Here is a 23,833-nt window from a genome sequence, read left to right as displayed (position 1 = left end):
TTAGTTTTTTCCTTTTTGTGTTCTAGGGTGGTAGGTTTAGAATTTGAGCCTTGCCTAAAAAGGCACTATGGGGTGGCAAGAGCCTTTGCCAATATCCGAATCCCAGGGTGACAGGTGCAAGCCGTCCCTTAAGCAGCGTGGCTTGTCCAGCATGTCATCCCAGGCAGACAGATACTGGATCCCTTTGAATGACACCAGTGTTTAAGCCAATTGTTAAAGCTGATCATCTTATCTCTGTATTGTGGCATCATTCTTGGTGAAGGTAGGATACTGCTCAAGGTCAGGGTCATACCTGCCTGGGCTACATAATCAGAGAGCTCCTCAATGTCTCTTTTCATGTAGTCCAAGGAGGTACGTCTCAGGTCGTTTACACCAGCGTGGACAATGACTGAGTCATATTTGTACCTGCTGTTGAGAGACCTGAGTGCTTGCGTTATGTGGCGGATTCTAGCGCCCGACAGGCAGCTTACTGTGACCTTCTCCTTACTCAGTCTGGTGAGCGGGACATCAGTGTGTCTGACTATGGAGTCACCAATGACTAGTGTGTCTGGCATTGTGTTTGGCCTTAAGGGCTGTGACTGTTTGACACTCTGACTGTGAGGTATATGTGCTGTGGGTGTTGTGTTCTGAGGTGGTGGTTGTTTGGGTGTCTGCTTTGGTGGCCTCTGCTGTTTTGGTAGATTTTTGATCAGAGCCTCCGAGTATGTCTTTGTGTGTTTATGTGTATGATTTGAGGTTGTAATGGTACTATGTGAGACTGGGTCTATAGTGTGTGTGGTAACCTTCTCCTCCTGACTGGTCTTGCCAGTCCTATGTTGAGAGAGCTCAGCCTCCAGTTTGGCCGTATAGTTGCATCTCTCGCATGTATTTGTGTTTTGTGGGAGGAGGAAAGGATTGTCTGTGTACATGAGGCAATTGAAACATTGCCTCAATATTCCCAGGTTCACCAGCTGAGCAGGAGAGGACACTAGCAACTGATCCCTCGACATGCTAGAAGGGTAGACGACGTCACGTCAACATAAGTACACAGACTGCACTATCATTTATATTACTGTTTAACCACGTCTCAGTAAACATAAGTACATAGACTGCACTATCATTTACATTATTGTATAACCATGTCTCAGTAAACATAAGTACACAGACTGCACTATTTATTATTGTATAACCACATCTCAGTAAATATAAGTACACAGACTGCATTATCATTTATATTATTGTTTAACCACGTCTCAGTAAACATAAGTACCTAGACTGCACTATTATTTATATTATTGTTTAACTACATCTCCGTAAACACAAGTACACAGAATGCGCTATCATTTATATTACTGTTTAACCACGTCTCAGTAAGCATAAGTACACAGACTGCCCTACCATTTATATTATTGTTTAATCATGTCTCAGTAAACATAAGTTCACAGACTGCACTACCATTTATATTATTGTTTAACCATGTGTAAGTAAACATAAGTGCACAGACTGCACTATCCTTTATATTATTGTTTAACCATGTCTCCGTAAACATAAGTACCCAGACTGCACTATTATTTATATTATTGTTTAACCATGTCTCAGTAAACATAAGTACACATACTGCACTATCATTTATATTATTGTTTAACCACGTCTCAGTAAACATGAGTTCATAGACTGCAGTATCATTTATATTATAGTTTAACCACGTCTCAGTAAGCATAATTACACAGACTACATTATCATTTATATTATTGTTTAACCACGTCTCTGTAAACATAAGTACACAGACTGCACTATCATTTATATTATTGTTTAACCACGTCTCAGTAAACATAAGTACACAGACTGCACCATCATTTATATTATTGTTTAACCACGTCTCTGTAAACATAAGTACACAGACTGCACTGCCATTTATATTATTGTTTAACCATGTCTCGGTAAACCTAAGCACATAAACTACACTTATCATTTATATTATTGTTTAACCACTTCTCAGTAAACATAAGTACACAGATTGCACCATCATTTATATTATTGTTTATCCATGTCTCTGTAAACATAAGTACACAGACTGCACTATCATTTATAGTATTGTTTAACATCGTCTCAGTAAACGTAAGTACACAGACTGCAGTATCATTTATATTATAGTTTAACCACGTCTCAGTAAACATAAGTATATAGATTGCACTATCATTTAAATTATTGTTTAACCACATCTCAGTAAACATAAGTACACAGACTGCACTATCATTTATATTATTGCTTAACCACATCTCAGTAAACATAAGTACACAGCTGTTTCCCACCTTGCTATGGTTGGTTAATTCTTATCTTTTGTAGTCCATTTTACTATCTAGAAGGAGCCAACATTGTCCGGTAGCAAGGATGGGAGTTCAGGCCTGTATGGACTATTTTTTGTTCTTGCAGAGAGTCCAGCACGAGATCTGTGCTTCCTTGTTTTTTCACATATTTTCTTTCTTTTCCACTTCCTGCATGTGGTAGCAGATAGCTTTGCTTGAACAAGGCAATTTGGACCATGTATGAGTATAATTCCTAGTTCCTGCATTTTGTGGATTGTTGTAGGCCTCACAGCAACCCATCAATCCTTCTGCACTGCGAGCTTATGTATCCAATTTCCAGTAAGCTGTCTCTGTCATAACTTAGTTTTCCTTCTGTATTTGCCCCAGCTTCTGTTCTTTTTAATGATTTTGACATAAAACAAGACAAATAATGCACATTTTCCTGTTCTGCTGAAGCAGCCACTGCCACACAGGGTGCCGCCATTTTTTTTGGCCATACCTGCCAGTTGATGGTACACACATAAAGGCTGGCCAGTTCAGAGTCCTGAGGTTGTTCAGCCCCAAAGTCACTGCCTGTTGTGGACACACTCTTTGTTACTCAAGCAAGTGTTCACATGCCCTACACACAGGAAGACGTGTAAGTGCCATTTAATCTTGGCCCTTGTGGTACACGTATTGCTGTACTATGTTTCTGTCTTGCCTCTATATTGTTTATTTTTTCCCCATTGCAAAGGTACCTGCAATTTACTCCTGCAAGGACTGTATACCAATCAGTGCAGCATGCATTACTGATAACCACTTTTGTTGTGTTTTTTCTCTCTTTATTATCTTTTTTATTTGTTCTTTGTTGTTTTGTTTCTTTCCATTTCCATTCATATTTACAGTGACCACCATGGCACTAGATGTGGTGCAACAGCTGCCATCACATTATGCTGCTGCCTCACCATCACCTGCTGTATCCCTAATTACCTCCAGGCCAGCCGTCCTGCAGAGTGATGTAGGTCATCCACCAAGTGTGGCCTGGAAGGTTTCTTCATTCCCTCTTGTAGTCTGTCTACATTGGGGTATGGAGGGTGTAGGATATCTATAAAGGCTGCCATCGATTGGTCCAGGTATACGAGCTGGCAGGAAGAAGGGGGACATTTTGGTGGACAGACAACTAGACACCTTCACTGACAGCCTGTACCATGTCCTAATGTGACTTGCAAGTCACAAAGCTGTCTGGCCTTCAGTACAATAGTGGCTGTGTCTAGCCGTGAATGTGTTAAACAGATTGACTGATCTTAGCTTGGGTGTGGCAATGAATGCTGCTTGTCCTGTCTCATAGAAAGCACAAACTAAGTGTACAGTTTAGTTGGGGAAAAAGTGCTTAAAACAGAGTCTCCTCCAAATTTGTCATCAATGTATTACTGTACAGTTCTGCTAGACTAAAAGTACTGAAGTAGTAATAAGCAAAAAGTGGAACATAACAGCTATTGTCATCACTTTGTCATGAATGTTGACCATTTGATAGGGTCAGAAAGACATATAAGTGTCAAATGAACAATGAGATGTGTGCATCTGTTCAGAATGTCAGGGTAAAGCATATGTGCATGATAACTTTAACTCTTGCCTTTTACTAAGCTTTGACAATGTTGTAACTGATGTCAAAGACACTTAGTTTGAAAAGCATGCATTTAAGAATTCAAACAAAAAAGACAGTTCCAAGGAGCTGTCACTTGAATTTGGATGGCTTGTCAAAGTATTAACAGTAAAATCCTCTAGTGAAAACTAACAGAAAACATCTCTGAGTTAGATGACAAGATGAACAAATGTTTGTGGTGCTATCTGAATCACCTCGAATGAGCTAACAGCTCAAGAAGGCCATAGTAACAGGGGCTGTCAATGTAACACCTTGGTATTGTGGAGATTTGAGAGAGGCAATGCAGAAAAATATCACATAGCCACACAGACTCTGGCAAGATCTCACTCATTCTGTTAACTTATTGTTTTACAAGGGAGAAGATAGGAGGAATTTTTGGTGATCTCCCCCTCTGAGGTTTAATGCCACAGGCCTGACCTTCTTTTTAGAGGCTGTGATAGAACTCTCTAGAAGGTTAGGGGAGTCCAATAATATACATGAATTTACTGCAGTATTCAGAAGCTATTGTGAAATTAAGTGTTCATGACGTATGGCCAGATATTTGAAGACACTGGCAAGAGGAAAGGTAATATGGCTAATGTATGTCTTCAGTCCTGTATGGAAGCTAGGTACGCTACCTCTTGGGAAGCAAATTAGGGTGGTGTTGATATTCCTCATTTGTTTTAAGAAGGACTAGAATTTTGTCTGAAAAAATATTGAGTCACTTCACTTGACAATAACCTCAGTTTGACTCACTGCTGGTGATTTTAACATAGGAAGCAAGGAGTGTAATTCCATCTGTTTTTCTATCTGATGTGCTTAAACTGATACAGCTGCTTTCTGTACTACGTGTTCCTTTTTAAAAAATGAACAGGAACAGAATCTCTCTAGCTCCAACCTCACCACCACAAGTGTTAAGGAAAAAAATTAAACAGAGAAACTAGCGGTCTTAAAACTTTGTTGATGAATTCAGTCACAATCATTTCCAAAATCATGAAATCCAGGTAGTGTTCCAAAGCAACAAGCCTTTATTTGTCACAGACAAGCAATCTGTAGTAACAAAAAAATCAGAAATATTTTAATAATGTTAAACATATCAGCTTTTTTATACTTAAAGTAGGTGTGGTAAATACAAGTATTGTTTAATTTTAAACCAGCTTATTCAAGTCAAACATTATAAACAAGGCTGTAAAAATGTGTTTTAAAACAACAAGTGCCCACCCCACACACTGCTACTGATTAGATCAAACTAAATCCTAGTTAAGGAAAACACTACCTATCTATTTGCAACCCATGTTCCAAAACCAGGAATTAAGGAAAAGCATAAAATACACATAAAAGGACTTTTAACTAAAATCGCTTTTGGCTACACAATGCAATAAAGCCTTCATCAGGTCTATGACAAGAACAAAATAAAATAAAGAAAAAACACAACTATCTAACCCTAAACTATAAATATAAAAAATACATCTGTCTAATAACATCATTCTGTGTTTTTACATCAAAAGGACTGATGATTTCAATCAATATAGTAAGTAGTAATTGTTTTATTGGCCAGAGGTTTTAGTAGTCACTTTACCTTGTTTTTACAGCCTGTATAAATCTGATACCATTGACTGACTCTTGGCTCATTTCCACAAAGCAACATACTTTTATTGAATAAAATAAGCTGTTTAAAATACACTGCTGTTGATATCTTGAATTGCTTATTGCCTCTCCTTATGCCTTTCTTTATGTTTAAGTTTGTGGTAGCATTGCACTTTGGACAATCTTTTAGTGTTTCCATTAGGAGGACTGGGATTATTCATCTTATGGCAGTAGGTGTTTACCTGGTATGTTTGAGTTGGGGAACACACAGAAGGGCACTAACTGTACTTATTTTATTTGGCAGAGTGCTCAGTAGTCAGGTTTCTGTATTTCAGTGCTGGTATAATTTAGCATGTTTGCTCACCATGCCAATGCTGCGTTCAGTCCCCTATGACAAAAACATCCAGAAGTAAATTTTCCATAGCGAACTACCCATAAATATTTATTCAAGCAGTAAGTATAGAGCAAATACCTTGTGCACTGACAAGCTTAGAGCAGTTACTTTGCACACACTGAGTGGCAAAGCCATTAAATTTAACAGAATTTTGTATTTTATAGCCTAGTCTGTCTCCAACCTCCCCTCCCAGCACCCATAATAGTCATCTGTTCACTTTGTAACCACATCCTTGTAAGCTCCCCAATTAGGAGGACTGGACAACATCTATATGCAATATCCTAATGTCACATGTTTATTTACAACCATTTAATCCCAGTATGCGAGAGGTTTACATGCACACAGCACCCTTCCATGCATAGCACACAACATATACATAGACCAACATACTCTGAGACACTTAAATGCAATTTTCCTAAACAACAAAAATCTCCTAGACCACCCATTGGCAATGATTATCCTCAGCAAACCCAAAATCACTCAACAAACACAGCACCAAACACCACACATACAGCTACAATTAGTGGACCCCTGAATACAAAGCCAATAAGGCGAGCAAACACACTTCCCAGCACAGTAGTCAGATGTAAGATGGGTTTTTCTTATATATTCAAAGACACAATCCTTCAAGCGCGTCTTTTTTTTTTTTTTACTCAACAAATTTTTATTTTGTTTTTTGAGAAGAAATACAAAACCAGTAAAATTAGATTACAATTCAATAATAGTAAAAGGAACAAAAACATTATTTACAATATTTACAAGTGACCCAAAGGAGAAACAGTACAATAATAATTAATAAAAAATCCAGAGAAGAAGAAGAGAAAAAGAAAAAGTCCACAAAAGTCTATATCTCTTTGAACTCATATGATGGAGATTGTGTCTAGTTGCATTTCTTCTATGAGAGTAAGTATTTTATTCCAGGGGTTGTCTGACCATTTTCTGGGGAACATTCTTTCTTCCTTGACTTTTATCTCCTTTTGTGCAGTCTCCTTAAGTAGAAATATAAAGTCTTCAAAACACGGAGGAGTTGCAGATTTCCATTTCCTTGTGATACACTTTCTGGCAACCGCCAGAATAGTACATAAAAGATACTGATCTCTTTTATTCATAACTACTAATTCATCTATATTCAAAAAAATTAAAGACTTTGTTAAAACAAATGTATCATTATAAACAGCTTGAAGAAAATTGCCAATTTTCTCCCAAAACGTTTTAATACAATCATAAAATATATGAGACCAATCCGCTTCACAGCTTAAAGAGCATCTCCAACAAATAACATTTTGATTTGAGTTGAATTTAGCTATTTTATTTGGAGTATAAAAGGCTCTATGCAAAAATTTCCAGGTGAAGATTCGCCATGTTTGTGTATTAGAAGTTAGTTTAATGGAGTATAGAAGATTATTTTTACAATCGTTTGACAGATTTGTTGATAAACCTCTAGATATAAAATTCTAAGTGCTTTGATCTATTTTAGCCTTGTAGACTATTAAAATCTTGTATAGTTTAGATGTTGAATTTGGCCAGTTATGGTTATCATAAATCAGTTCTTGAATATAGTTTATAAGTTTTGGCTTAGACTTGAAGGACGAATCATTAATAATTTTGCATAAATTTTTAGAGTAGAGTAAAATTTTCTGGAGACTTACTCTGTCTACATTTATTATATTAAATTCATTTGTGACTTGTTGACTAGTTAATGTTTTAAGATTATTTATGCATTGGGCCCAACATATGAGATTATTAGATTCCCAATTAATGAGGGTGTTATCATGAATTTTCTTTTTAAATTTCTTTGATGTATTAAATGGTAATAACAGTTCAAACCATACTTTTATGTCAGGATTTGAGTTTATAAAGGATCTGAATAAATTATAAATATTATTTAAATATGATAGATTAGTAGGTTTTGTTATGTTATTTTGAAGATTAATGCATAATATATGCCAAAATCTATTTTTGTGAATATAGTGTGATGTATTATTTATTATTTTGTTTTTGTTTAAAAAAATAATCATATGCAGAGATTTCCAAGCAGAAGAGAAATTTGGATTTACCCAGTTTAAAACTAGTTTAAAAATGGAGGCTTTGATATACGTCTCTATATCTGGAAAATTAATTCCCCCTAATTCCCATGGTCTAATGTGATGAGAAAAAGCAATTCTATTCCTTTTTGGATACCAAAGAAAACATAACAGGCTTTTGCTAATTTCTTTCAGAATTTTTTTATTTGGAATTATAGGTATTGCTAGTGCTATATAATTTATTTGTGGTAGAAGAATCATTTTTATTAGCTGCAATCTGTCCTCAAATTTTAGAATCAATATATTCCAATTTTCCGTACATGTTCTTATTGAGTTTAAAATTTTATTATAGTTTAGTGTCAGAGTAGTATCTATTTTATCAGATATAATAATTCCTAGATATTCTAAAGTAGAGACTTTTTCTCCAAGTATATGATATCTACTCAAGTGAAGGTCACCCTTTCTGTTAAATAAAATATGTTTTGATTTAGATTTATTAAAACAAAGGCCAGAATTTAGAAAAAAATTTTCCACTTGCATTTCTAGTTCATGAAGAGATTCATTATTTGGTGATAAAGTTAGTAGTATATCATCGGCAAACAACATAACCTTGGAGTTAAATTTATTATGAATACTTAAGCCTTCAATTTTTGAGTCACTGCATATTGTAATTGCAAATAGCTCTATTGATAAGGCAAAAAGAATGGGAGACATAGGACAACCTTGTTTAGTGCCTTTAGTTATTTTGAAAGCTTCTGATGTAAATGGACCTAATTTTACATAGGCCAAATTATCTTTATATATATTCTTTATCATATTAATAAAATTTAGAGGAAACTCAAAAAGTTCTAGAATTCTAAATAAGTAGTCCCAATTCACTGAATCAAATGCTTTTTCTATATCTAGCGTGATTATGAGAGCCTCTATATTATCTCTATTTAATATTTCAATAATGGTTAGGATTCTTTGTATATTGTCGTAAGCATGTCTGCCATAGATGAAGCCTGTTTGGTCCTCATTTATGATTTGAGTCAAGGATTTTTTAATTCTATTGACTAATATAGACATAAACAATTTGTAATAGTTATTAAGTAGAGAAATCGGTCTATAAGAGCTACAATGGGAGGGGTTAAATACCTAGATGTCTATGTTGAGAGGCTTGATTGTGACTATGTTAATACAGGTGTTTATCGCAAACACTGTTATAGAAATATTTTATTACATCGCACTAGTATGCACCCCCAACATATTTTTAAGAACATAATACGAGGTCAGGGTATGAGGATTTCTAGGCTTCCATAGGTTTCCATAGAGAAAAGGACATCCTGATAGCTAGACTAATGACCAGAGGTTATTGTGAACAAGAGATTAACAGGGACCTCCTGGATATTGATTTTTTTTAAGGCAAGATAGAGCTAAACCATACTATTCATCTAGACGTATGGATGAAGCCAGTTTGACTTTAGATACACCTTCAACTAATTTGAAAGTACTTTTATTTTATTCAATGGATGTGAAACCAATTACTAATATTATAGATAAACATTGGCATGTTTTGATCACCGACCCAGAAGTTAGGAATATTATAGGTGATCACCCACAATTTTTATATAAGAATAAACGTAACTTAAGGAGAATGTTATGTTATCTGAAATTTAATTATCACCACCAATATGGTACACATATCCTAGGTACTTGTCCATGTGGTGACTGCAACTTTTGTAAGTACATTGATACCACCAATATGTTTATTAATCCTGATACTGGTGACAATTTTGTTTTTCATGTACAGACTAACTGTAGAGATATGCTTGTGGTCTATTTAGCTACATGTTCTATTTGTCATTCATACTATGTAGGCAAAGCAGATCGTATGCTCAAAGATAGAATAAAGGAACACATATATAATATTCGTATCAAATTCCCTATTAACGCTTTGGCCAAGCATGTTACATCAGCAGGTATTAAACCATGCATTTAGGTTTATGGTAACTGATAAAGTTCAAACCACACTACGTGAAGGGGGCATTAGGAACCTTACTGAGAATAGGGAAGTCAAATGGATACCTAGGATGAGAGCTGATAAAGGGAGAGGCCTCAATGAAAGGGCTTCAATCAAACCAGCCCTGAAACTAGAATGCTTAATGTTAGGTAGTTGTGTAGGATTTATTTTTGTACATATGTTTTAATGTGTTTTCTATAGTAATATATTTATTTGTGTATCTATTTATTCTTAGACTAGCATTTTATTTGATGTTTGGTACATGCCACTATATTCTAGCATTATGTACCAGCTGCTATTTCTAGGTACATTCACAGGACATTTATTTATTCTAGATAGGTCCACAGTATGTGTCTATGTCCGTTTATATGCATTTTATATGTGGTATCCTATGCTATTTTCATATTGAACTTAATAAAAATTTTTATTATATATAGTTTTGATCTTTTAGGAGAAATGTATGATGATTTATTAACAGTGTTCAACTGACAATGTATAAGTGTATGTGTATATTAGTTGAATTGTTGAGTTTGCCTTTAAAATATGGAGAACAGGTTAATTGGTTACATTTTATTGGCTGTTATACTTTATTTAAACATCTTTGTGACTGTTACTATTTCAATGGTCTGATGAAGTTCCTTGTGAAAGCGCTTACCTGCATATAGTAATAAAAAAAGCTTTTATATATTTTTGAGTATCGTTTTACTACATGTGAAGCTGAGTTACTGCTTGCCTGTTTATAGTTTATTCATGATATTGACTTTCTTCTACTTATTTACTAGTTTGGATACAGCTACGTTTATCTGCGCTACAAGATGTCTGTTGTGCTTTTTAAATATATGAATTATAGTGATTACAAATTCAAACTACTCTAAGCTTCTTGTAGAATATGACAAGTGGCAGTTGTCAAAGAAGGAAAAGTAATAAAAAGGGGGATTGCAGTAGAGGAAGTGGTTAGGGTACCCCAGTTGTAGAAGAGTGGGAGCAGGACTACAGGAAGAGAATGAGACCCAGGGGTAAATTCTGACAGAGACCCAAACTCAAATGTGTAAAATTCTACAAGACTGAGTGTAGAAATGGGTGAGCAGGGATTGCATTATTAATCTGCATGAACAGGGTTACAGAAATTAAAATGTTAAGGATTCACATACACAGTTATAAAGAACACAATTCTAGAGTTATTAATGAGAGGGAAAATTCTGGTTTGACAAAAGGAAATAGGAGGAGAAGCAACTGATTAACCAGGTGAAGAAGAGAAGAGGCAGACTTTAGAGTTAGGGAGATGAGTGTGGAGATACTTGTTAAAGCTGTTTTGAGTTTGAGGTTGTCTGAAGGCAGATGCCAACTGGTTCCAGAGTTTGGCCACATAGGTTCATTGATTCAAAGCGAAGTACAAGGCTAGTTGCCCTTGTGGGCCATTTTATTCCAATCCAATGTCCTTTTTGTTGCTTGAATTAACCTGTCCCATTTGGCATTAAATTGGCCTTATACAACCCATGGTTAAAAATTAGATATAGCCTCTAAAGAGAATAACTGGAATCCTACCATAGATAATTTGATGGAACCCATGCATGGAATAAAACCATATAGAAGCTGCCGCTGTCTATCACATGGCATGAGTACAAGGCTTTTCTGTGTGCATTTGAAGCCTTGTCCTGGTAAGCAAAGTATTTGTTTTTATAGGTTTATAGGTTCATAGATGAATACAAGGCTAACAACCACTAAGGCTCTTATAACCCTAGCCATGCAACCCAAATGTGACCCTCACATTTGATTTATATAAGTGGAATTTACTGATTACCTCTTTCCATTAGAGACATTGGCACCAGACCATGAATACATTTCTGATTGCTCATCCTTTGGTCTAAGTTGTACTTAAATAGGATTAGGGAGAAACTCTGCTTCACACAGATGGGGAGCCTGTTGCAGAGAATGGGAATTCTCTGTGAAACGTATCTATCTCTACAAAATGTCCTATTTATGCTGCAAGCAAAATTGAAGTATTTTTATCTAGTAGTCCTGATGCTGTTTGTTTTGCAGATGTGCAAAAGGTTCATCATACAGGATCCATGGATGCCTTGTACACCAGGCACAGATCACCTTTCAGAAGGCTGTATGATACCAAGTAAAGAAACAGGACGTTGCAGTGATCAGAGTAGGACAATGCGTTTACTCCCTCAATTCTTTTGTAAGGAGCCTTTGTGGATGTTCCAGTTTCTGCAGGTGTCTGTTCAGGTATATGCAGAAGGGGGCATTATACTCTTGATGAGCCTGATGAGGGCCAAGAAGTGTGGTACGATGTCCTCTCTGGACCTAGATGACATGCCTTTACTTATAAGTTGAAAGATTTTCTTCCTACCTTGGACACATGCTGGTCAAAGGCTAGATTATTATCTACATGAGTTCCCAGATCCTTGACTAGTGAAACAATATTCTGGTGTGTTTTATTGATGATGTGGTTACTCAGGGTGATCAACCTCTTTCTTTATTCAGTTTTAAGCTATGGCTTTGTTACTAGTTATTTGTCTGTATTAGATCTTGCTGAAGGGTGTTCTTCTCTTTGGGGGATTCAGTGACTGCTCCCAGTTTGCAGTCATCTGCCAATTTGGTCAGGTAGAAGCATTTGACTTTGGCTTTGACATCCGAGGAGTAGATGCCAAAGATGAGTGGGTTTAGCACAGAGTGCTGATGAACTCCACTGGTGACCGGCCTCTTTGTGGAGGTGACTTCACTGATCCTAATCTCTTTGGTCCTATCCATGAGCCAGTTAGCTATCCAGTGTATTATAAAGGGGTTTATGCCTAATTTAAGTTTAACAATGCCCAAGTGGGGTAGTGTATCAAATGCTTTAGCCAGATCTAAGTAGGCAATAGGCACCACTTTTCCCTCAACCATTGTCATTGTGACCTTTTCAAAGAAGTTCACCAGGTACAAGAATCATGACCTTCCTGTAACAAAGCCAAACTGGAGTGGATGCAATGTATTGAGATCTCCTACGTCCTTGATAATTTCCATAATCATTTTTCCATGACGTAGCAAAGAAAACTAGTTAGACTAATATCTCTGTAGTTTCCAGAATCTGTTGAAGGGCCTCCCTTAAGAAAGGGGATGACCACTGCAGTCCTCCTTTCATGCAGCACAAAGCCTGTTTTAAGACTGTAGTTACGTAGTGACTCCATGGAGCCTGTTCAGAAGGCATCCTGGGATGTTTTCAGGGCTCAGTAAGGCTATGTTTTTGACTTTAGTGAGTGCAGCCAGTTTATGCTCCTTAGTTATAGTTGGAGGGGTTATGTTTAAGGGCATTTCTTGGGGGGATAGTTGGAGGTGGGGTAAAGTTGGAACTGAAATTGTCCACTAACATGTTCTCTGGATCATCAGGTTCTGTGAATGTGGAACCATGAACCACCAGTTCAGCACATTGCTATATGCAGCCCTACAGGTTTCTGACATAAAGAAAGATGGCTTTATGATTATCTTTCACCTGGAAGGCTATCTTAACCTCAAAGCTTGCTTTGTTTGACCAACTTAGCCCTCTTAGATGCCTGTTTAGTTTAATGAGAGCATTTTTCTCTTTATGGGAATTACCCTTTGTGATTATCCTGTTTAATTTGGGATGCAACCTGGGTAGTTTGTTTCTGGTGCTATATCTGGGCTTACTTCTGCTAGGTACAGCAGCCTTTATGCAGCCATTTACATGGCTGTACAGAGTTTCTGAGAGCGATTCAGTGTAGGCTGCTATGTTATTGAATTTTGGCAAACCATCACTTAATAAAATATATTTTGCCTTGGAATAGTTGCTAACTGTTGATGGTTTTACTGGGGTTATGGTTTTGATTTTGGTTTTGAAAGAGACAGCTTTATGTTCAGACCTTACTAGGGAGGACGAGACATTGGGGGGTAGCATTCTCCCATATTTGTGAGCATGAGATCCAGTATGCTGGAGCCTGCAGTGGGCATATTTACTATTTTGTCAAGAGTGTTTGTTTTTATGAAGTCCAGGAATCTCTGCCTGTAGGTATCAGACCATATAGGATTCCCAGTCTACAGAGGGGTAATTGAAGTCTCCCATGAGTAGGGTGTTAAATTGGATGGCAAGTGTCTCCGGAAGATCCAAGTATGCATTGTGAGCTTCTTTGGACATGGTAGTTGACCTTCAGCTGGCTAGCATATGATTTGGATTTTGTCCATGGTGATCTGCATGTGGAAGAATTCCAGCATGTAAATGGCTAGTACCATTCTATACTTTAAGTGTTAAACTACAATTGTGTTTATAAATGTTTCACTTTAAGTAAATGTTTGAAATTTCTGTACTGAATGTCTGCATTTTCATAAAGATGTGACAACCCAATTTGTATACATCATGGAACTTATCTGAAACTTATTTAAATAATTGTATATACTATGTCATTTGTAAGTAATGAAATGTAATTTGCAATTCATGGAGCTTTTCTCCCCGGGCCTCCACTGAAAACTGGCTCCTTTAGGCCCAGTGGACTTCCACAGTCATAAAACTTAAATAAATAAATACAATAAATTGGTGTATATCAGGACACCTCCACCTTTAGCCCTTGTCTGTGCAGTTGCTGGTATAAAAATGCGGAAGCCACTGAAGCCTTGCACTACCAGGTTACGCTGTGCTGATTTCAACCATGTCTGAGCAACTGCACCGATGCCTATATACATGAGTTTGAGGAGGGTTTGGAGGAAGTGTTGTTTTTTATTTAGGCTCCTGGCATTGAGCATAGCACTTTAAGGTTTGGTTCAGTTTATCTTGCTGTGTCGTAAGTTTGTCAGTTTAGCATTGCCTAAAAAAGCACTATGGGGTGGATAAAATTTTAGTCAGTATTTGAAAGCCTAAAGGGAACAAGTGAAAACCATCCTTGGCAAAGCATCCCCTGTTAACCATGTCTTCCCAAGCTGACAGATATTGAATTCCTGTAGAATGACACCAGAAAGACAGGCAGTTGTTAAAATCATCATCTTTTCCTCATATTGTGGCATCATCCTCGGTGATGGTAATATGCTGTTCAGTGCTGGACTCATACCAGCCTGAGACACATAGTCAGACAGATTCATGCTGTCTCTCTTTACATAGTTCAGGGAGGTATGTCTCATGTCATTTACACCTACATGGACTATAATGGAATCATACTTACACGAGTGCATGGATCGTCCTATCCCTAACAGAACCAAGATGCTATCCTCTAAAAAAAGGAATCCAATCTGGTGGTCCACTGCCATAAACAAACTCTACAACAGAAGAAAGAAACTGCTGCAAAAAATAGTAAAATCCCATGATTGGAGGAACTCCCTGGTCAGCCTGAGTAAGAAGCTGAGATCATTCATAAAATCCTCCAAAGCTAATTACGAAAACAAAATCGCCACTGTTTCTAAAGACAACCACAAAGCATTCTATAGCTATGTCAAGAATCTCAATGGCAACACTCAGATCTGCTCTGAGTTACAGCACAAAGGCACTAAATATACAGAACCAATGGATATTGCCAGCATCCTGGCAGATAGGTTCAGTGCTAACTTTATCCCCATCCCACCCCCTAAAGGGCCCATCTCTATACTGGAAGAATTCAAAGTTCCTGTAATCACGGCTGCACAGGTAAAAAAAACACTCTCCAAAGCCAAGAACACAGCATCCATCGGACCTGACAACATCCCAGGCTGCATTTTACATGAACTACAGAACGAACTGGCACCCCACCTAAGTACCATGTTCAATCATAGCCTCACCTCAGGCTTTGTGCCCACTGAATGGTGCACAATGACAGTTATTCCTCTCCACAAAGGGGTATCCACCATGGACCCCGGGAACTACTGCCGCATTAGCCTGATGAGCCTGGTATGCAAGGCCATGGTATCATCATGGAACTTATAAACAAAGACACTGGTAATCTCCAAACTCTGGACCCCACCCAGTTCAGATTTGTAAAAGGGATATCATGTCTCCTAAACCTGATAGACTTCTTTGAAGCAGTCACCAAAACCGTAGGTGAGGGTAAGGTGGTTCACACAGCCTATCTAGATCTCGCCAAGGCTTTTGACACCACCCCCCACTCTGGAATTACAGATAAACTCATTAAACTAAGCATAAATCCCTATGTCACAAGATGGGTTGCCAACTGGCTCACTGAAAGAACCCACACTGTGAAAGTAGCAAACTCCAAATCCGACTTCAGACCAGTGACAAGTGGAGTACCACATGGTTCAGTCCTGGGTCCTCTCCTGTTTGGAATCTACAGGCTAACACAGAAGGTCTTTGGCTAATGATATTTGCAGATGACTGCAAACTAGGAGCCATAATTGAAACTCCTAACAATGTGGACATCCTACAAAAGGGCCTCACTGAGACAGATGCCTGGTGTCAAAGCCACGGCCTCAAGCTCAATGCCAAAAAGTGCATTGTCATCCCTTTTGGTAAAAACTCTCTACCCATAAACTACCACATAGGCGGTTGTCTACTTAACATCGAAAGTGTGATAACAGACCTTGAGACACAGGTGGACAGTAGTCTCTGCATTGATAATCACATCTCCACAGTAGTCAGGAAATCCTTTTACATGGCATGCCTCATCACAAAAGGTTTCTCATCCAGGAAAAAAGAGGTCATTGTTCCCCTCTACTTGTCACTCATTAGACCCATTATAGAGTACAACACCCCTTTTGGTATGTACCTCACAAGATATCTACAACAACTGGAAAGGCCGCAGAAATACCTCACAAAGAGGATTACCGGCCTCAAACAGATGCCCTACGCAGACCGTCTCAAAAAACTCCAGCTTTACTCCATTGCATATCACCTACTCACAGGCGATCTCTGCCTAACATACAAAGCTATGTCAAACCCAGAGCTTTTGGACATGCTCCACTTAAAGAAATCCCAATCCCTCCGAGCTACGTGATCTTGGGATCTAAACCTTGTCACCACAATAAACAGAACATGCTGCAGGGATAGATTCCTGTCCCAGAGACTTCCCATACTCTGGAACAAACTACCTATCTATATCAAACAAAGCTTTCATTAGCACTCTTTAAGAAAAATCTTGATGATTGGATGAGAAATAGGAAATTCAACCCGGGGATCACTTCTGTGGCTCTGCTCGACAGGGGCACAGATAAATAATTTTCTTGGGTGGCAAAAGCCATGGTACCTTTTTGGCTAGGCTTATACAGGCCCTAGGGCAAATAGCCTAGTACTTAGCTATGAACCTATGGTATAATGACTTGAGTGCATGCCTGAACTGGAAGATCTTGGCTCCGCAAGAGTGGAGTTCTCTTGTGGGACAAAGTTGTTGGCTCCCTAGAGAGTGTTTCAATCATCTTCCATGATCACAGACTGTGTAGTTACAAAAAGAGTTCATACATATAGTAGGCAGGTGCAAGGTTCCTCTACAGGGTTCCTGACCTTACCTCAATGACTAACCGATGAGCACAGCAATTTAGGAGAATGTTAAAGAAGAGCTATTCCTTTATCACATCTAATGGAGCCAAGTGATGTGGTTTAGGTATTTCATAAGTCTACTCATGTGTGGCTGTTAGTGGATTTGGACTTTTTGGGAGTAAAGTAGACCATGGAAATAAAGGAGAATAACTACTGATTAATTTACATCTGATCTGAAATATTTCTGAACAATGGAACATTTACAAGAAGATTATATGGTGCTTTGGGAACAAAGCATTTAGCATAATCATTAGGAGTCACACACACACACACACACACACACACACACACACACACACACACACACACACACACACACACACACACACACACATAAACAAACACTCATACATGCTTCAATGTGCAGACTCACATGTACAAACCAGAGATACACAGGCACACACACTCACACTCTGTTACAAAGACACACACATATATATATATATATATATATATATACCCACATGCAAACTACATTTGGACATACATGTGGACCTTCATATATGTGCACATGCATATTGACATGTGCATATACGCACACTCACGCATGAGCACACACACACACACACACACACACACACACACACACACACACACACACACACACACGCACACACACACACACACACACACACACACACACACACACACACACACACACACACACACACACACACACACACACACACACACACACACACACACACACACACACACACACACACACACACACACACACACACACACACACACACACACACACACACACACACACACACACACACACACATGTATGGTTTAATGTGCACGTACACATATGCACCACATACATACACAGGCACTCTCACTCACATATATTCACACATGCGTATGTACACATATGCACTTGCATAGTTTCCTGTCAAGCTTTGTTTTTCATTTTTTTTTTCCTATTCAGATAGAAGTGTTAAGAATAGTTTAGGAAATGTGTTGCAGAGGAAAATAAAGAAAGGGGATAACAGGCAGATGCTGAGAGAAGTTAATGACGGGTCACCTTCTGACATTTTATATTCATGCATATCAACAGTTTTATAGATTTTGGAGAGAGAACAAGAATGATTATCCTGATGTCCTTCATATTGGTCACTGCTGCAGCAGACTTAGCAATATGGGTTATATCCTGCATAGGATAAACAACCGGTCAGCTTCCAAAGCTTCAGGGCACCTTCTACGATCCCAAACCATTAGTCAGCATGAGCTGAGTGCACTAAAAGATATTTTTGTGTGCCGAACCTTCCAGAGTTTTTCTTCCACTGAAGAGAGCACTCTTCTGTGGGTTTTCCAGAACTGACTGTCAGTTTGAGCTGTCCCATTGCCTGGCAGATAAGTTTCCTTTGAGGAAAAACCTTCCCCATATTATTTTTAACATTTAAACTTACATTAATGTTCAGGAAAGCATAATTTAAGCTAGAAATATGTGTTTTTACTGAATGTCATGCAGTTCATTTTACTTTTAAATGGGAGTTCACTTTTGTTTCGGAAAGTTTAAAAGTTATTTTAAATATTCTAAAACTGCTTTTTTCTGTGGAGAAACTGCATTTAAATTTGTTTTGTGGTTGGTAAAAGTGTAGCAGAGTGCTGTTTACTGTGTGTTTACTAGGAAAAGTGACTTTTTACTACTTTTTAATCATTTTACCACCTTATGCTGCTTCGTTTCCATGGCAAAGAAGCACCATTTTTGGTTTTACCATGGAACAAACTACTGGTCCCACGGATGGCCCTTCTTCCAGCCACAAAAAAAAAAAAGTTAACAAAACAGGAATTGCCACCACAGCAGGTTAGCAATTTGCCTCAGTTACAGGTAACACTGCTGTGGTCAAATCCAGTTCATTAGACTAGGCATCTTTTTCCCCAGATTCCATTGGTAAAGCTATTGCTGTCATTAATAATCCCATTTGCCCCAATTTTCCTGTCAAAAAGAAACAGAAAACTAAACGTGTTTTCTCCACTGGAAATGACTATTTTTTAAGCCTGTCTCAGAGTCTTGTATTGGCTATTGACCCTTCTTTTTAGGTGGTTTATGGTAAAAGAAAAAAAAGGTTCCTCTTTTCCTTAAGAGACTGAAGAAACTGAATCTGGAGAGGAGTGTAATGGGACAGATACAGGTTTTCCTCTTCAAGTTTCTGATTCAGACACAGGGGAGAGCATGTTATTTGCATCTCCCTGTCAAGGAGTCTCTTTCTCTGAGACTGTTTCCAGAATGTGTCAGTGTTTTCATTGGAGGAACTCTGAGGTTTCTTAGTCCCTCAGAAAATACTATGAACTGTTACAACTGGATTTCCCAGAACCTCACGCACCCCTCAGTGCTGTCGGAATTAGAGGGTGTGATGTTATTCATATTGATCATGGCTGCAATTACAACCAGCCAGCTCCCAAAGCTTCATGACATCTTCCACACACCCAAACTGCCAAGCAGCTCAAGTTCAGCTGACTACAAGACAAGTCTTGGGTGCAAAGCCATTCATAGCTTTACTGGCACAAAAGAGTATGCATTTCTGAGGCTTTTGAAGATTGACAGCAGGCTTGTGTTTTCCTTAGCTGGGCAGATAAGTTCCCTTTGGGGGAATAAAAGCCTTCCATTTTCTTATTATTTATGAATGTCTTACTACTTTCCTCTTCAGGATTAAAGCTAGGAGTGTTGTGTTTTAACAGACTGTCTCGAGACTGTAACATACTTTGGAAGGGAACACTCATTTCTGTCAGTTTAAAATTAGTGCTAACTGATAAAATATTTTCTGTGAAGGAATAAAGTACATTTTACTGTGTTTTGCTTCTGTCAAATTAAATAAATAAATAGGTTTTATGGACTGGTATTTTTACTGGCATTAGTGCTTGATTTTCCCCAAGATAAAGACACCATATTTGGCTTGACCATGGAACAGATTGTCAGTCCTTCTTTCAGATGGTCCGGGGGCGAGGGTTAGCCACGTCCTCTGCAGTTGTTGTCCCCTCATTGGGTAAGGGAGAACCACTCTTGCTGGTCCTCGAAGGACAGGGAAGGTTTCACTTCTGTGTCAGAATGCTATGCCCATCCCTGGGGAAGCAGCGCCTGCCATTAGTAACATGGTTGGCCCCATTTGTCCTGTAAAACAAAAAAGCAGAAAATGAAGCATTTATCTACTCAACCTCAAATTTCTTTGGGTAACAGTAGTTTGCTGGGACTGACTGGGTTTGATTCAGGCTATTGATCCTTCTTTTAGAGTAGTTTCTGATAAAAGAAAGAGGGACATCTCTTCTCCTGAAGAGATTTAAGATTATAACTCTGAAAAGAAAGATGAAGGGACAGATTCACGATTATGTCTTCAGATTTCTAATTCAGACTGAGAGGAGGGCTCACTTTGATTCTTCCTGTGTTTTCAGTGAGAAATGAGGTTTCTCAATTCCTAAAAATACTATTTGCAGAAGGATTTTCCAGAACCTACACCCATTCCTCCTCTCCTGTCTGCTTTACAGGATGTGTGTCTTACTGTCAGCAGTTTTCCAGATAGTCAGTCAATGTTCCCTAAAAAGGCAGACAGAATGTATAAAGTCTCTCAGTCGTTTTAAATTTTTGTACACTATTCCCAAACCTGACCCAGCAGTTATAGTCTTGTTGATTCCTCTGCTGCTAAGGACTTATTTAATTCCAATCCTACTGTTGCTCATAAGGGTGGAAAAATTATTGATAGGGACAGGAAAAATGTATACTTCTGCAACTTTGAATTTCAGAAATTTAAATTGTTAGGTTCATAAGTTTATTTTGACATGTATTGAAATTGTGAGGAATGCTTTGTCTACACTTTGTTCTTGTGAAAAAAATGTTGCTATAAATAACAGTTTCTACTACTGTACAGGTCACTACTCATGATTTGCATTGTGTGTATGACGCTATTGATACTTCTTCCAGGTCTATGGCCACTGGTATGATTTTAAGGAGTTTTGCTTGGCTGCATTCTCAGAACCTCCAAGATGATGTTAAAATGAGATTTTAAATTCTCCCTTGGAAAGAGATTTAGTGTTTCATCCCTCTGCTGTAGAGGTGATCAAAAAGTGTAATGAAAGGGGAAAGTTGTTCTAGGGAATCTCTGATTTTTCATCCCTCCTTTTCCAAATTGTGCAAGGGATTGTCTTTCTCCTCATCCAATTTCAGCAAAAAAAAAAAAAAAAACAGAATAAACAGTCTCAACAGAAGTCTGGTAAACAGACATTTAAGAAGAAGTAGCAAGGAGGTTCCAAAATCTCAAACCTCCCAAGACCTGGGCACTCCAACATGTCTGAATGACTATCCAAGTGACCTTGTTAACCCCTCCTACCTGGACCTTTTTTCTCTTCCAGAAAGTCTTAATCTCCACTTTTCTCTTTGGCAACAGATTGTTTCAGACAAATGAGTTCTGAAAATCATTCATCAGGGTTACAGATGGCAGTGGGAGGAAATTCCTCCTTTCCAGGGGGTCATTCCTCGTCCTGCAGATCAGACTGCTTTGTTTCCACCTGTTCTTCATCACATGCTGTCCCAAAGAGTGATAGAACTGGTTCCTCCTTCCCAGGTGGGGAAAAGGTTTTATACAAAGATGTTCCTAGTCCCAAAGAAAGAAAATACTTGGAGACCAGTTCTGGGTCTTTCTTTCCTAAACCTTTTTGTGACAGTGCCCAAATTCAAAATGATGTCACTTCACATCCTGTTACTTCTTATTCCTCTTTCAAGTTTCCTGGTAACATCAGACATAAAAGATGTTTATCATCCCATTCCTATTCATCCAGACTTCAGATGTTTCTTAATGTTTTATGTGTCTGGATCACATTATCTGCTCTCCACCTTACCCCTTTGGCTATCCACTGCTCCAAGAGTGTTCACAAAGTGTCTAGCTGCAGTAATAGTCCTTGGTAGGATTCAGGGTCTGCATTTTTCCATATTTAGATGCCTTGCTTATCTTTGCAGAGTTTTTTTACAAAGTGTCAGGAATCTCTCACTTCTTTCTGGGATTACAAGATGACATTCAAGTCTTTATTGACAACATCACAATAGATTTTGTTCTTGGGGTATCTGCTGGACACCTCACTGCAAGCAGCTTTTCTTCCATGGGAAAAAAAATAGATCAACATTTAGATCTATTTCAGTTTTTCACTCACAGTTTGTTGACTGTGAGGGATACCTCAGGATTCTGGGTCTCATGACATCTATGATATTCAAAATACCTCTGGTACAGCATAGAAGTAAAAAGTCCTGACTACAGCCCAGGTGACCCAGTTTACCCTAAGGTGAGCCATTGTCCAAAGAGGGGAGTTGCCCTCAGACATTATCAGTGAGTGTGTGGGATGGGGAAAGGGAGTAGATAGGTCATAAATAAAAATACCCCCATGGATGGAAGCAATGACAAGCCAAGCCCTGGGACACATTCAGGACCCACAACCAGCCCCAGCAAAAACAGAGTAAGTCATGTGGGTTGTAGATTAGCCGGTAGGCCTGGTGTGGACATTGGTTACTTTGGCTGGGCTGATAACAATGAAGTATGACAGGACCAAAAAAAAGTACTTCTGACAAGACTCCAAATGAGAAAGATACAGTACTATCTGAAGTCACTTTGGTCCAGCACCAACACCCATTACCTTTTCAGATTTCAATTCTGGAATTTTTGAGAACAGAAATCACTTGGTGGAGACATCAAATATCCCTGAATCCAGGTCCCCCTTCTCCCAGTCCCCCCAAACAGTCAGTGAGATCAATGCTCTTGCTCTATCTGAGTCCTGACACAATATCTGAAGTGAGCTGTATGACCTGCTTACCTGAAGTTGTTTTGGGAGAGTTGTATTACTGCTCCTAGTGAGAATAGGAGCATTGGCCATCCTTTGCCAGCCTTATATGCAGATAACCATTCTTGAGTGCTTTTCCCTGATTGACTGAGTCAATCTTGTCAAACTTCTTTCTGATTTATTGAGAGAACAGATGCACACAATACCTTATTTTATTGTGCTGTGGATAGCTCATTCCTTCACAGTACTGGTAGAGAAAAAAAAAGAGGGACACATCTACAAGCAAGCCATTTTTCCACCTGAGTCCTGACCCCATGCCTGTGGTGAAATCATGGACCTGTTTGCCATGAATCCATTTTTAATTGTTGTTTTACTGCTCTTGGTGAGAGGAGGATTGGTGGCTGTGGATAGCTTGTTATCATTTGGAACACTTTTGGTGAGAGGAGGATTCGTGGCTGTGGATAGCTTGCTATCCTGTGGAACACTTATGGTGAGAGAAGGATTTGTGGCTGTTGATAGCTTGCTATCCTGTGGAACACTTGAAGAGGAGATTAGATGAAGGAGACACCTGCAGGGAAGCCCTTATTTCATATGGTTTCTGACAAGCTGTGCTTTGTACAGTAGGAATGAGGCAATAGTTTAGTAGAACAACCTTCTCCGTAGATAAAGTCATCTCTTGAACTACACACTGACTTACT

The sequence above is a fragment of the Protopterus annectens genome, chromosome 1.part1 (genome assembly GCF_019279795.1).
Source record: "Protopterus annectens isolate FY-2018-M chromosome 1.part1, PAN1.0, whole genome shotgun sequence".
Classification (NCBI taxonomy): domain Eukaryota; kingdom Metazoa; phylum Chordata; order Ceratodontiformes; family Protopteridae; genus Protopterus; species Protopterus annectens.
The sequence above is the reverse complement of the archived record's forward strand: the minus strand, read 5'-3'. Positions refer to the sequence as shown.